The sequence below is a fragment of the Pteronotus mesoamericanus genome, unplaced genomic scaffold (genome assembly GCF_021234165.1).
Source record: "Pteronotus mesoamericanus isolate MK-2021 breed Mesoamerican mustached bat unplaced genomic scaffold, CSHL_Meso_final contig_20, whole genome shotgun sequence".
Lineage (NCBI taxonomy): Eukaryota > Metazoa > Chordata > Mammalia > Chiroptera > Mormoopidae > Pteronotus > Pteronotus mesoamericanus.
Window position 1 is genome coordinate 77,730,339 of NW_026555085.1, and position 12,162 is coordinate 77,742,500.

A 12,162-nucleotide genomic window follows, 5' to 3' on the forward strand; every position below is an offset into this window, starting at 1 on the left:
TTTAGATGTACTGTGACTCACAAGAGGAGATTACAGCAATCAAAACTTTTAAAATTTCTTTGATTAAAGAACTTGGTAAAATATCCACTAATAAATCACTGTGCCATACTGTGCCATATACTGTGCCATATCAGTACTCCATGTAACTCTCCTTGGACAATACCAAGGTTAGGTACCTCTGTATTGAATGAATACTCTTGATTACAATTCATTCTTTCTTCTCGTTACTTCTATAATTTTGTTATAGTTTCACTATTTGAAAGTCTTTCTCTAATACTATCAGAATAGTCACTAATACAAAGAATTTTTATTATTTAAGGTGTGTCTTTTTATGCTTGTGTGTTTGTGTATAATTCTTTGAATTATTTTGCTTTGATTTTATGAGTGCTACATTTGCTTTGTAGCACTTTCAGAAATTTATTTATTGCATAAATGCTAATAAATTCTAGAGAAAATAATAAAGGAAAATTACATAATTGCTTTCTTAAGCCAAAAGTAAATTAATAATATTACATAGTAGAATGCACAAAGAAGACAATGTATTTTTTAAAAACTTAATAGAATGATACAGCTTGGAAAAGTCACTTGTTAGTTTTACTCAACATATACATTTCAACCAAATTCATCTATATGTCAAATCATTATCAGCCAAGTTATAGTGCCTTTTATGTATGCTGTGGTTTACTATACAAAGGTTTATGGTCAGTTATTTTTGTAGTTGATCTTTGCTCAAACAAAAATAAGATTTTTTTTTATTTTTAGATATAAACTTCCTGAATAACTGGGTGGTGCAATCTGGGCAGGAATGAGTAGGGTAGCACTTGCAATCTGTCTTAAAATCCTTTAGAAATTGAACAGTGTTCACCCACTGCTAGTGTGCTTGAAACATTCACTTTGAAGGAATTTCTTATTTTATTATGTCTTGTATCAGGGAAAATCATCATAAAATAGTATTCTTTTTAGAATACTATTCTCCATAAATTCTCCATAGTAAATGAACTTGCGTGTGTCTGTCTGTGTGAGTACACGAACGTTTCTGAAACGTTTAATTCCATTTGTCTGTGTGCGAAGATTTATCCACAGTCATTATCAGGCTATAGAAAATTCAGCAGTTTCTGTGAAAGAAGTTTTAAAAAATAGCTACCTAGAATCTCATAAATAGTGGAGAAACACAGTTTGTTTTTGTTTTTCTATCCTAGCAATATTGATGACATAAGTCACAGAAAATTAATTTACTATCTCCTTTCTTGGGGAATTGGGTTCACCTAAGGTAATAACGGACCTAAAATGCTATGAAGTAGGAAAAGCCTGAAACCCTAAGGGCTACCATTATTTCAAGTTAATCACACACTTCAGCACTATCTTGTTGGATGTCTCTATTGCAAAAATAATCCATCTTCAAATCTGAGTGTTTTCCCTTAGAAAATGATTAAGTACACAGTTTAGCATACTAAGTGGCAGAGTGCAGAAAAATGATTAACTTATTTCTTCATATACTATTATAGCCAATCCAAAAGTCCTTTCTTATAAAAACTAGGGCATATATGTATAGTCACAAAAGAACTTCAATTTCACAGTAAACTAAAGCACCATAAGCCTGATTAGGTTTAAATTAGACCAATACTCCATCTTTTTCACAAAGAGTGTGGTAGTTTTTCATGGAAGGAAATATGATTTCTTTTCTTCCAAAGAAAAACAACACACATTTCAGGAGCTGAATGGTCATGAAAGTGATTATAAAATAAGCAAATATGTAATCTTTGTAAACTAAATTAAAAAATAGAAAGTACACATCTATTTTCAAATTTTATTGTCATGTATTAAAATGGATATTATTATTTTTAAGGCAGAAGAAATCATTCACAAACAGCATGTCACTTAAACAAAAATTATAGAAAACTACATTAAATTGATCTGTTGAAATTCAGTCAATAAGTGAATTTAGTACGTAAAATTTTGACTCTGAATCTTAGATTTTCAGAGAGTTTATATTTTTAACTAATTCTTAATGATCTGCAGTCATTGTTATTAATAGTAACAGTGACAAATAAAATTTTGCTTAGATATTTATGAGTTTGAATGATTGTTTTCCTTTCCATGATTTATCCTCACAAGAATCACTTAAGGACAGTAAAACAAATACCATTACTGAGGGGTCGGGAAGTGGTCATAGTTTTCATATTCATGGCTCTTAAATAAGAGTCTCATGCTCTTGCCACCAGGCTAGGCCACCTCCCTATCACAGGCATGACTTACAAAGACACAGCTATTGAAAACATATTTACTCCAGTTTACAAAATATGTATATGCATCTCTAGGGCTGGCCCTCCCTTTGCCTGGGTCAGCCTTTCCAGACCCTCCAGTATGAGAAGAGAAAGAATAATTTGCATAATTTGTGCTCATCAGATTTTTTTCCACTTTTTCTCTCTATGTCATCAATTCCCACCCAAATAAGGAGTAATTTTTTAAGTTAAATTTTCTCTCTGTATATCAGAATATTATTTAATATACATAGCATGAGATCATTGTAAGGAGTTTATAATCTGTTTTCTTAGTCTAATCGTTAGTTTGCTTTCCCAGTTCCAAGGAAACAGAGTCCCTCTGTGTTTAAAATGAGTAATCTTAGAGTGAACTTTACCTACTAATTCTCATCTTTCTCTCATATCACTAATATTAGAATTATTAAAATACCAGCAATTTACAATGTGCTGAAAATTCACATGTATGACATAGTTTAATTTTTAAAATAACAACATGAGAGAGCTACAAATGAAACAAACATTTCACAGGTAAGCACACACATGTTTGAAGAGGTGCCATAAGTTCTCTGTCATCACAGATAATAATAGAGTACGTTTTGTGTCTCTGAAGCTCAAGGGCTTAATCAGAGAGTTATACAGGTCAGCCTTTCACTATTAATCTGAAATCATAAATTGTTTTTCTAGCCTTTTATTAGCTAACAGGGATGGTTCCACGGTGGGTGTTCACCCTGCTTTTGGATGCAGAATGACTTAGAACTTTTAAAATCTAACAAGATAAGAAAGTGAACTTCACTGACATTGATGGGCGTTAAGTCTTCTCTGTTCATAGGTCAGATGGCCACATGCCTGTAGGTGCAGGTGAGGCCCCTGAGGGGGCTGGGGGCTGTGCAAGGTAAAAAGGTTGCCAGTGCTGCGCACACCAGCTTATGTACTTTCAATGTCCTGCGGGTTACCTGGCCATGTTTAAGTGGATTTCTAGAATATGTTACCATAGTTTTAAAATAAAATATCCCTCACAAATGGATAATGATTTTAAACACTTCCTGCAAGAAAACCATGTATTTAAATTAAAACTAATATAAGCACAATAACAAAAAAAAATTGCAGAGTTGACATTCCTACTCCCACTCAAGCTTTTCTTCAGCCATATTGTGAGGAAAAATAATGACACTCTAATAAAAACTTCGAGTGGCTGAAAGTCCTTTAACACAAATTTATAAAAATATGGATTCACATCACTATCATAGAAAAACTTGCCCTTGAGATATATACTTAAATATATGTCAAATACACACCCACACACACAATTTTAAATTAATACACATATATTGGAGATGGGTGCTTGAAAATTGCTAATGCACTGAGCTATATAAAGAAGGTTTGGAGATAAATCAGACTGCTGCATATTTCTGATTATTTGTCTTATCTCTCTGCCAATAAAGCAAAATATGTCTCACTTATTTCTGTGTGTGCTTTGCCTCTTAAAAAACTGCACTGTTTGTTCTGCAATCGAATTTCTAGACAGCCTTATTATTTCATATTTGTCTATATGTATTTCTCATTTCACATGCTTCTTGTGGCTTTTCTATCATTTTGTTACATTCCCAAGACAATTCTTAGGTCAGCATATCCTACAAAATCTTCTTCAAAACTATACCAAATCCAGTACTTTTACTAGAAATTCTAGTTCAAGCATCTCTATCCAATTTCAGATTGAAATGAAAGTGTATGAAATAATGTACCAGAGCAAAAACCTCAAAATCTTTGACTAAAGGATATATAACACAAAAACATATATATAATAATATAATAACAATGTTCATACTATAAGAAATTTCTCCAGATTTCTCAGAGTCAATTATATGATTATTGAGCATCTTCGACAAATCAGTGATTCCAACAGTCTTTGTAGAAGAGTCTCCAAGATCAGAAATAAGGAATGTGAAGAAAAGTCAAAGTTCATGATACAAAAATTTTGTGTAGTAATTTAATTGAGTATTTGGGAGGGGAAAAGATATATCAAAGATGGTGATCAAATTTTTTAAATGTTAGATGAGACAAAGTGAGGCTGTAGAATTTCTATGTTTAAATGTCTTTATAATTATAATGGAATTGGAATGGTCTATAATAGCTAGAGTTTTTAACAGTTCTTTTACCTGGAGGTAAAAAGAATAAATCATAAAACCTACCAATTTATTTTTAACTCGGAGTCAGTTATTGCATTAAAAAATACGTCTTTTCTCAAATAACATAACATTTAAACTCCTTGAAAAAAGTGATGCTGCAATATGGAACATATTTGGGATGTTAAACAAATAATTTACTCTAATAATGTTAGGTCTTGAAGTTCAATGATATAATTTGGTATCTCTCTCTGAATCTCTGTTATAATCATAGTTTGTTAATAAAGTTGCCATACACGCTTGTTTATATTTAAGCTTTCTCTCTCCCAATGAGAATGAGTAATTAACCTAGGATAAGGAGAGAGAATGTAAGAAATTCTTCTTCCAATGAGCCTTGGCAGGTGCACAACTCGCTGGACTCTAGTTCTTGAGAACATTGTCGCTTGGGTTATGGGAAAACACACAGAACCATCCAGCTGGCAAAGAAACCCCACAGACCTTACCCTAAATGTCTCACTAGGCTTTGTTAGGAGGATCTTCAAAATACCAGATTTAATACTCCTGGCCCGGGTGACTTTAGGCAATAGAATTTTCAGGGCCAGCAACACACAACTGTCCCAACAATAAAGTGAAGGGGTTAAAAGCATGAAGTGTTGATTCAGAGAGCCTGGCTTTAATTCTGGCCTCAAACCTTTCCTCACTGTGTGAACCTGAGAACTTAAACTTGCAGGGCTACAATTTCCTCTTCTGTAGAATGAAAAATAAATATATCATACACATCATAACGTCAATGTGATGGTTAAATGAGTTAATAAATGCAACATGCTTAGAAAACTATATATAACATACACCAAAAAAAGAAAAAAGAAAAAAATCAATGGTTGTTATTTCTCCTCATTTTTTTAAAATTCTGGAATTCAAAGCCATTGTAGGATGGTTATAAAGTCAGAGAGATTATTATGTATAAGGCCAAGAAGACAAACTAGACACCCAAGCCTGGATCAAATTAGGTGGGATAAACTATATAGATTCCACAATTCAGTGTCTGACACAGATTGAGCAAAAAATTCCAGCAACAATATCTTCTACAGGTTCTGCCAAAGTGTTTGAATATGGAAATGAGTGTCAGGTGACTTTTCTAGGTGGACTGCCTTCAGGGAAACATTTCCAGGTTGCTTTGAAGAGTTTGTCTGACCCCATGATTTGATTAATTGCTTAGAATTTAACCACCATAATTTTATGCCCATAATGAGCAGATTATAGGGAGATGTAAGCACTTTAAAAATGCAAATATTGTGCTGCTTGTAGTTATTCACAAGGTATGCATTTTACACAGTTGCTGAAGTTCCCTTGAACAAAAGAGATAGCAAAATGCCAAGGCATTTTTGAAAATGTGTTTTATTCCTGGCTCTGAAAGGTAGTTGAAGCCAATTGAGGGAGGAGTATACCCTCCCTCTGTTTTAATGATCTTAATTTTGCTAATGGAATGTTAGTGGAGAGAGTTTGGGAGCCATGTGGCACTGATTGCGTTGTTCGGTATTGATGTTGCTTGCAAATTAAATGTACCTCAGTAGCCACCTGTTTATGCTTATGATTATGTAAAGCCCCATATGCTTCCCTCTCTACACATGGGAGGTAAATATTGAAAAAATTATTCTGGTGTGAAGGGTGAAAACAGCAGCAATTCTTCTATAACTGTCACATATGCTGCAGTGTTTCCTTTAATGTGTGCTTTGTCTGACATATTTGCTGATTTTTACCATTCAGTGTTCAAAAAAAATCTGTTACCCATGGTTATGCAAAACAATTAAAATCAGTTTACATTAAATTCAAATAAGGAAGAGATATAATTTTCCGATGTAGCCGTTCAGTTTTAAATAAATTTCAGAGCTTATGATTTAAATAGATTTTGATTTGCATGATGAGGAAAACCTTTTTTTTCCCTAAATTCACCAGCATATAAAAAGGGACATTTTCTTCCTAAAGATATCACTTTGATTCCGTATTACTAGGCAGGCAACAACAAAAAACAAACTCAAGTAACATGAATCTGAAAATCCCACCTATAATCAGTGGCTCTTTAGCTGGCTAGCCCACCACCATGCCTGCTGAATTTGCTGCGCAAAGCAGGTTGCTGGGTCCCATACAGAACTGGCCTGGCCAGCAAGTGTTCCTGAGCAGTTTCTGGATGAATTTCCTTAGCGCAGTGGAAGACCAGGCACAGGTGACACCTGTGGAACTGCCTCAGGCTCTCCAGAGATTGGCCCTAACAGAAGCTCACAGAAAGACCAGAGACACTGACTTACTATTGTTGATGACTTTAGATAAATGACTGGGAGTTTTATATGGCTTGTGTCTGATCAGGAGTGGTTTAAAGATCAATTGTTTGGCAGTCTAGACATGACAGTGCCCGACTTCCAAATAAGTTATTTGCAAAACAACACATAATATGATAGAAAAAGATGAAAGCTCACCACACCACCAAAAACTAATAATAGACCAACTGCCTCCCAAAGCCAGAGTTTACTTTCATAATAAGACAGAACAGAAATGAGGACCTTAGAATCCTACCAATCCTGGGTCTCATGAAAGAGAGGAGCTTCTCTAAATTTTCCAAAGATAAAAAAAAAGAATAAAAATAGAAGGAATTAATATCACTGAGTATTTTTTTATAGGCCAAAGTTTGTAGTAAGCACTTAATGATCACTTCATTTTACTTATATAATTCTTGGCAGAGTTTACAAGACAAATAGTATTTGTATGTTCCCAGCTTTATAGATAAAGAAATTAATAAACTAATGTACTAAAATACATCAAGGAGGTTACCCAAGTCTTTTAAATGATGGCATTTTTTTTCAATCTTGTTATATGCATACATAGATAGAGCTAGAAATGCTGACATACATAGATATAGATAGAAATGTTGTAACAACATTTAAAGTATACCAAATACATTCATTTGAATCCCCCTGTTTCATTTAATATTGAACCATGATTAAACTTCATGTTCTAAAATATTTTTCAAAAATTTGATTTTTTAATAACTATATAATATGTGGTAAGGGATGTATCATACACCTTTTTTCTCACTATTGGCCCTTAAATTGATTGTATTATTTTGCTAGTATAAATAATTCTAAGATGGTTATTTCCTTAGAATTTATTCTAATAAGTGGAACCACTGAGTGAAAGGCCCTTTTCTCAGCGGACTGCTGGTTCCAGGAGGGCAAATCTAAGTGTATCCCTGTCATCAGTCCCTATCTCTGCGCACTCACGGAAGCAGTCATATTTGCCAGCTGACTGGCAGATGGCTCTTGTGTATATCAAATTTATTTTTAGAAAGGTTGTAACACTCCATATACCCTTCAGTTAGGTTTGAGAGTGACCTCTTGACAATACCTTTCTCAACTTTATTATCATAATTGTAAGAGCTTAGCTAATAACTATGTGGAACAGTTGTCTGAACTTACTTACATTGAGTCTGAACTTATTTCTGTGTGGTTATAAGTCATCTAAATTTCTTTTGTCCTTTATTCCTTTCCCACTTAGTGGTTTTCTAAACTATTTGAATTTTTTTGTTTTACATTTTAGTGATATCTAGGATTTTTGAAATTGTATCATTTTGCTGTTGAACTTTTCTTCTTTTTATTTTTCTCATATACAGAAAGTTCCATTATATGTAATTAGGTATATTGATTCTTTATGGTTTTTCATTATATTTATCACCTGAAAGTTGTCTTATATACAAACATAAAATAATTTTACCTAAAATGTAATTTTTTAATCAACTTCAAATTTCCTTTGCTATGTAGTGTAAAGTTGATGATCCAATTCCATCTATTGCTTTCTCAATTGATAAGTACACTACATTAATTTACTAAATTTTTTTTCCTTTAAACCCAGATTTATAGTATCAGCTTTATCAAGCAGAAAGTAATAGTCCACATTTAAGTTTGTTTCAGAGCTATAAGCAGAGGTTTAAGTTCAGGGACACTGCAGTCAAATTCAAAGCATTGTTATAATGCTTTTGTAATACCTAGTACCACTATTATTAACTTATTGACTCAGCTTTTGATTTTTGGTAGCATTCGGTATAATTTATTCTAACTTTGTCATGGGTTTTAATATTGTCAGGACAAGTACTGTACTTCCTTACTCTGTTTTTCTAAAAAATATTTGCTTGAGTATCTTCACTTGGTTATTCTCTCAAATGAACTTTAAAATTACTTTTTGAAGAGCCAACATAATAATAATTATGATTCTAACATATGAATTAGGTTTATCATTGTGTTTATCTCATAAATTAATTCATGTACACCTGATATATATAATATTCAGTTTTATGATTCAAGCACTTAAAATATGTTATTGTTTATTTTAATAAATAAGTGAGCTTTAATATTATGTTTAAGTAAATAAGATAAGGAATTAGTTTTATATTTCTTAAACTATTAAGAAATATTATAAATATAATAGTATAAGTATTTCTTATACTTATTAAGCAAAGTTGTTTTGTCCTTTACCATGGCTTTTTAAAATTATATTACCCTTATATATTCTAAATGGTTATAAATGGAAAGTTATGACTATGTATATTCTTCTATATATAAACATTTATTTGCTTATATTCCAATTTTATGTACATGCTAAGTATTTACTTATATACTTTTTTATATATTTTTATTCTGCCCTCTTACAAAACTAGCTTATTACTCATAAGAAATTTAAAATTTCTGTTTTACTTGATTCCATTGTTTTTCTGGATGATCGACAACAAATAATGATCATCACCTCATTTCTAAAAGCCTTCAAATTCACTTTTCACTGTCCACATTCATTCACTCAAAATTATAGAAAGGTGTTGAATGAGAGGGAAAATAAACACCCATACGAGAACAGTGCATCCTTTGTCTGACTCACTGGGACTTTCCCCCTGGGGCCTTCACCTGACTCCAGAGAGCCCTGCAGCCTGGTGACCTCCCGCCCAGCCCTGTTCTAGGGTTCTGGAGATTTTACAATTCATCTTGCTTTAAAAAAATGAGAGAAGATTACTAAAAATCTTGGAATTATATACTTTAAGCAGCTGATTTTTGTGCTATGTAAATAGTATCTCAATATAGCTGTTAAGTTTTTTAAAAATTGGGGAGGGGAGAGATGGACAGTCAGTAATAGCTTCAAAAGCAGTTACAGTGGCCTTCTCATTAGTTCCTGGTAGGAATGTAAATTGGCAGAGCATTTATGGAATCTGATTTGTCAACGTGAATCAAAACCTTTAAAAAATAATTTTACTTCTGAAGTCACAATTTTACTTATATGAAATTATAATAATGAGACATAGAGACAAAACTTCAGTTAAAAGCTGCTCATTATAATCATTTTCAGAATGAACTTAATAAATTATGATATACGCATATGAGGGACTAGTATATAGAAAATAAAAATTGCTTTTTGAGGAATATTTAATAATACAGGCAAATCCTCAGAAACAAGCTCGTTTCCCATTATATTACATATTTGTGTGTGGCTGTATAATGTACGAGAAAAAAATGGAAGACACATAACAAATATTAATGCTAAATAGCTCTGCTGATTGGATTATAGGGAGCTTTAATTTACTGCTCTGCATTTTCTTCTATTTTCTAATTTTCTACAAGATTGTGTGGTATTGGTAAAATTGAGAAAAATCAATACATCTTATAACTTTAAAACATTGTGTTTCATATGTCTCACTAAAACCTGCACATGGGTGTTTATAGCAACTTTATTCATAATTGCCAAAATTGAGCAGCAACCAAGATGTACTTCAGTAGGTATCTTGATAAATAAACTGTGGTGTATCCAGACAACAGAATATTATTCAGTGCTAAAAAGAAATGAGCTATCAAGCCATGAAAAAACATGGGGAACCTTCTACTCATATTACTAAATTAAAGAAGCCAGTCTGAAAAGGCTACATACTTTATGATTCCAACTATATTTTGGAAAAGGCAAAACTATGAAAACAATAAAAAGATGAGTGGTTGTTAGGGGAAGAAAGATGGGCAAGCACAGCACAGAGGGTCTTTAGGGCAGTGGAAATACTCTGTGTGATACTACAATGGTGGATACATGTCATTATACATTTGTCTAAACACACAGAATGAACAAAACCAAGAATGAACAAATCAATATTAACCATGAACTTTGTATCAATGCAGGTTCATCAGTTTTAACAAAGTGTGCCACTCTGGCTGGGAAGGTGATAATGAAGAAGGCTATGCACAAATGTAAGGGCAGGGGGTAAACGAGAGATCTCCGTACTTTCCATTCAATTTTACTATAAACCTAAAATAGCTCTTAAAAAAATAAATTCTACTAACAAAGGCTTTTGTTCCAATGGCAGAACCTTTACATCACTAATATACAATTATGTGTAAATATGATAATGTGCTTTACCAATGTCCAGCTGAGAGAATTAAGGAACTAAAAATCTTAGTAGACACACTTTCAAGAAAACTCTGGTTACCTCAAAATCTTTATGAGGTAACACCACAAAGAAATGCAGAGGACGTCTGTGTGTAGGAAAGAGGGGTAGTATGAGCAAAGTGTGATTAAATAGATTTTTAGAAGATGTACATGAAATATTAGTGCTATGAAAACTTAGAATAGTGCCAATTGTTGAAGTCTATTTTTAGGTGATTTTTCTGACAACATTTTGGTCTGTCTTAAATGTACATAACTGGATGAAAAGAACATTTTAACTTAGACTTGAAAAGTCTATTTGTCTTCCAGATACCACACATTTCAGTTATCTAAAAATCAAGGATTTAGAGAAACAATCTGATGATGTACTAAGAAGCCAAAGAGAAAATAGGCCAAAAAAGGAACTGAAAATTAGTGTAAAAGCCTAAACTTTTTATGCGCTTAGATTGCTTCACAGATTTTTGCATAGTGTATCCAGAATATCCCTTTTTGTCTAGGAAAGTATTTTGTATAATAGACATAGCTGAATTTATTTTGCTTAAGTGAGCACAGTGGGGAAACGATGCCTTAAGAGAAGTTGACCCAGAATAGTCCATGATTCCTTGAATAACAAATTATTCAAAAGGCAGGGAGTCTATTTAGGGCCTCTCTGAGTCATGTCTTCATAACATCCAGATGGAAAAATAGGAGCAGATTCTGTCTTATATTTTGCCTCTTTTAACAAAAGTCCTTCAAAAAGCAGGAGCTAAAAAGGTTATTCACTATAAAGCTACTAAATATATTTTGCATAACAATTTTCCTATCAGGTAATTTCTAAAAGGAATTTGTAAGCTGATATTTTAGTGAGCTAAAAAATTAGGTACAATAATAAAATGGCTAACCATAAAAGATTTAGTCATTTTAATGATAGATAAAACATAGAGGGATTGGCAAAAGTAGTTTTACAGTTTTGAGTATGTGAAATACAGAGTTTATTCTTGTATCATTATTTATTAATTATTGTATTATTTTCTATATGAATAACTGTAAACCTACTTTTGCCCACCCCTGTATAATGAATGACCATTGAATATAATATAGTATTATATCAATCAAGTTTCTCAAATAAAACAATGGGACATTCATTTTGAAAAATGTTAATGTATTAGGTACTTTGGTACAAGGAGCAGGTTTCATTAATTTTAGTCATTTAACCTGAAACAATGTCTTTAAAAAATAATTCTACCAAATATTAGCAAACAAATTATACTAATTTCCTGCAATATCTTTTAGAAGATAAAAGAAAGGGGAATACTCCTTTACTCATTCTATGAGAC

At 32.4% G+C, this 12,162-nt stretch overlaps 1 protein-coding gene across 1 annotated transcript in view; it reads right to left on the reverse strand.

Moving 5' to 3' along the window:
- The window catches only part of THEMIS (thymocyte selection associated), a 155,629-nt gene that overhangs the window by 96,168 nt on the left and 47,299 nt on the right, over positions 1–12,162 (reverse strand). The window lies entirely within an intron of this gene.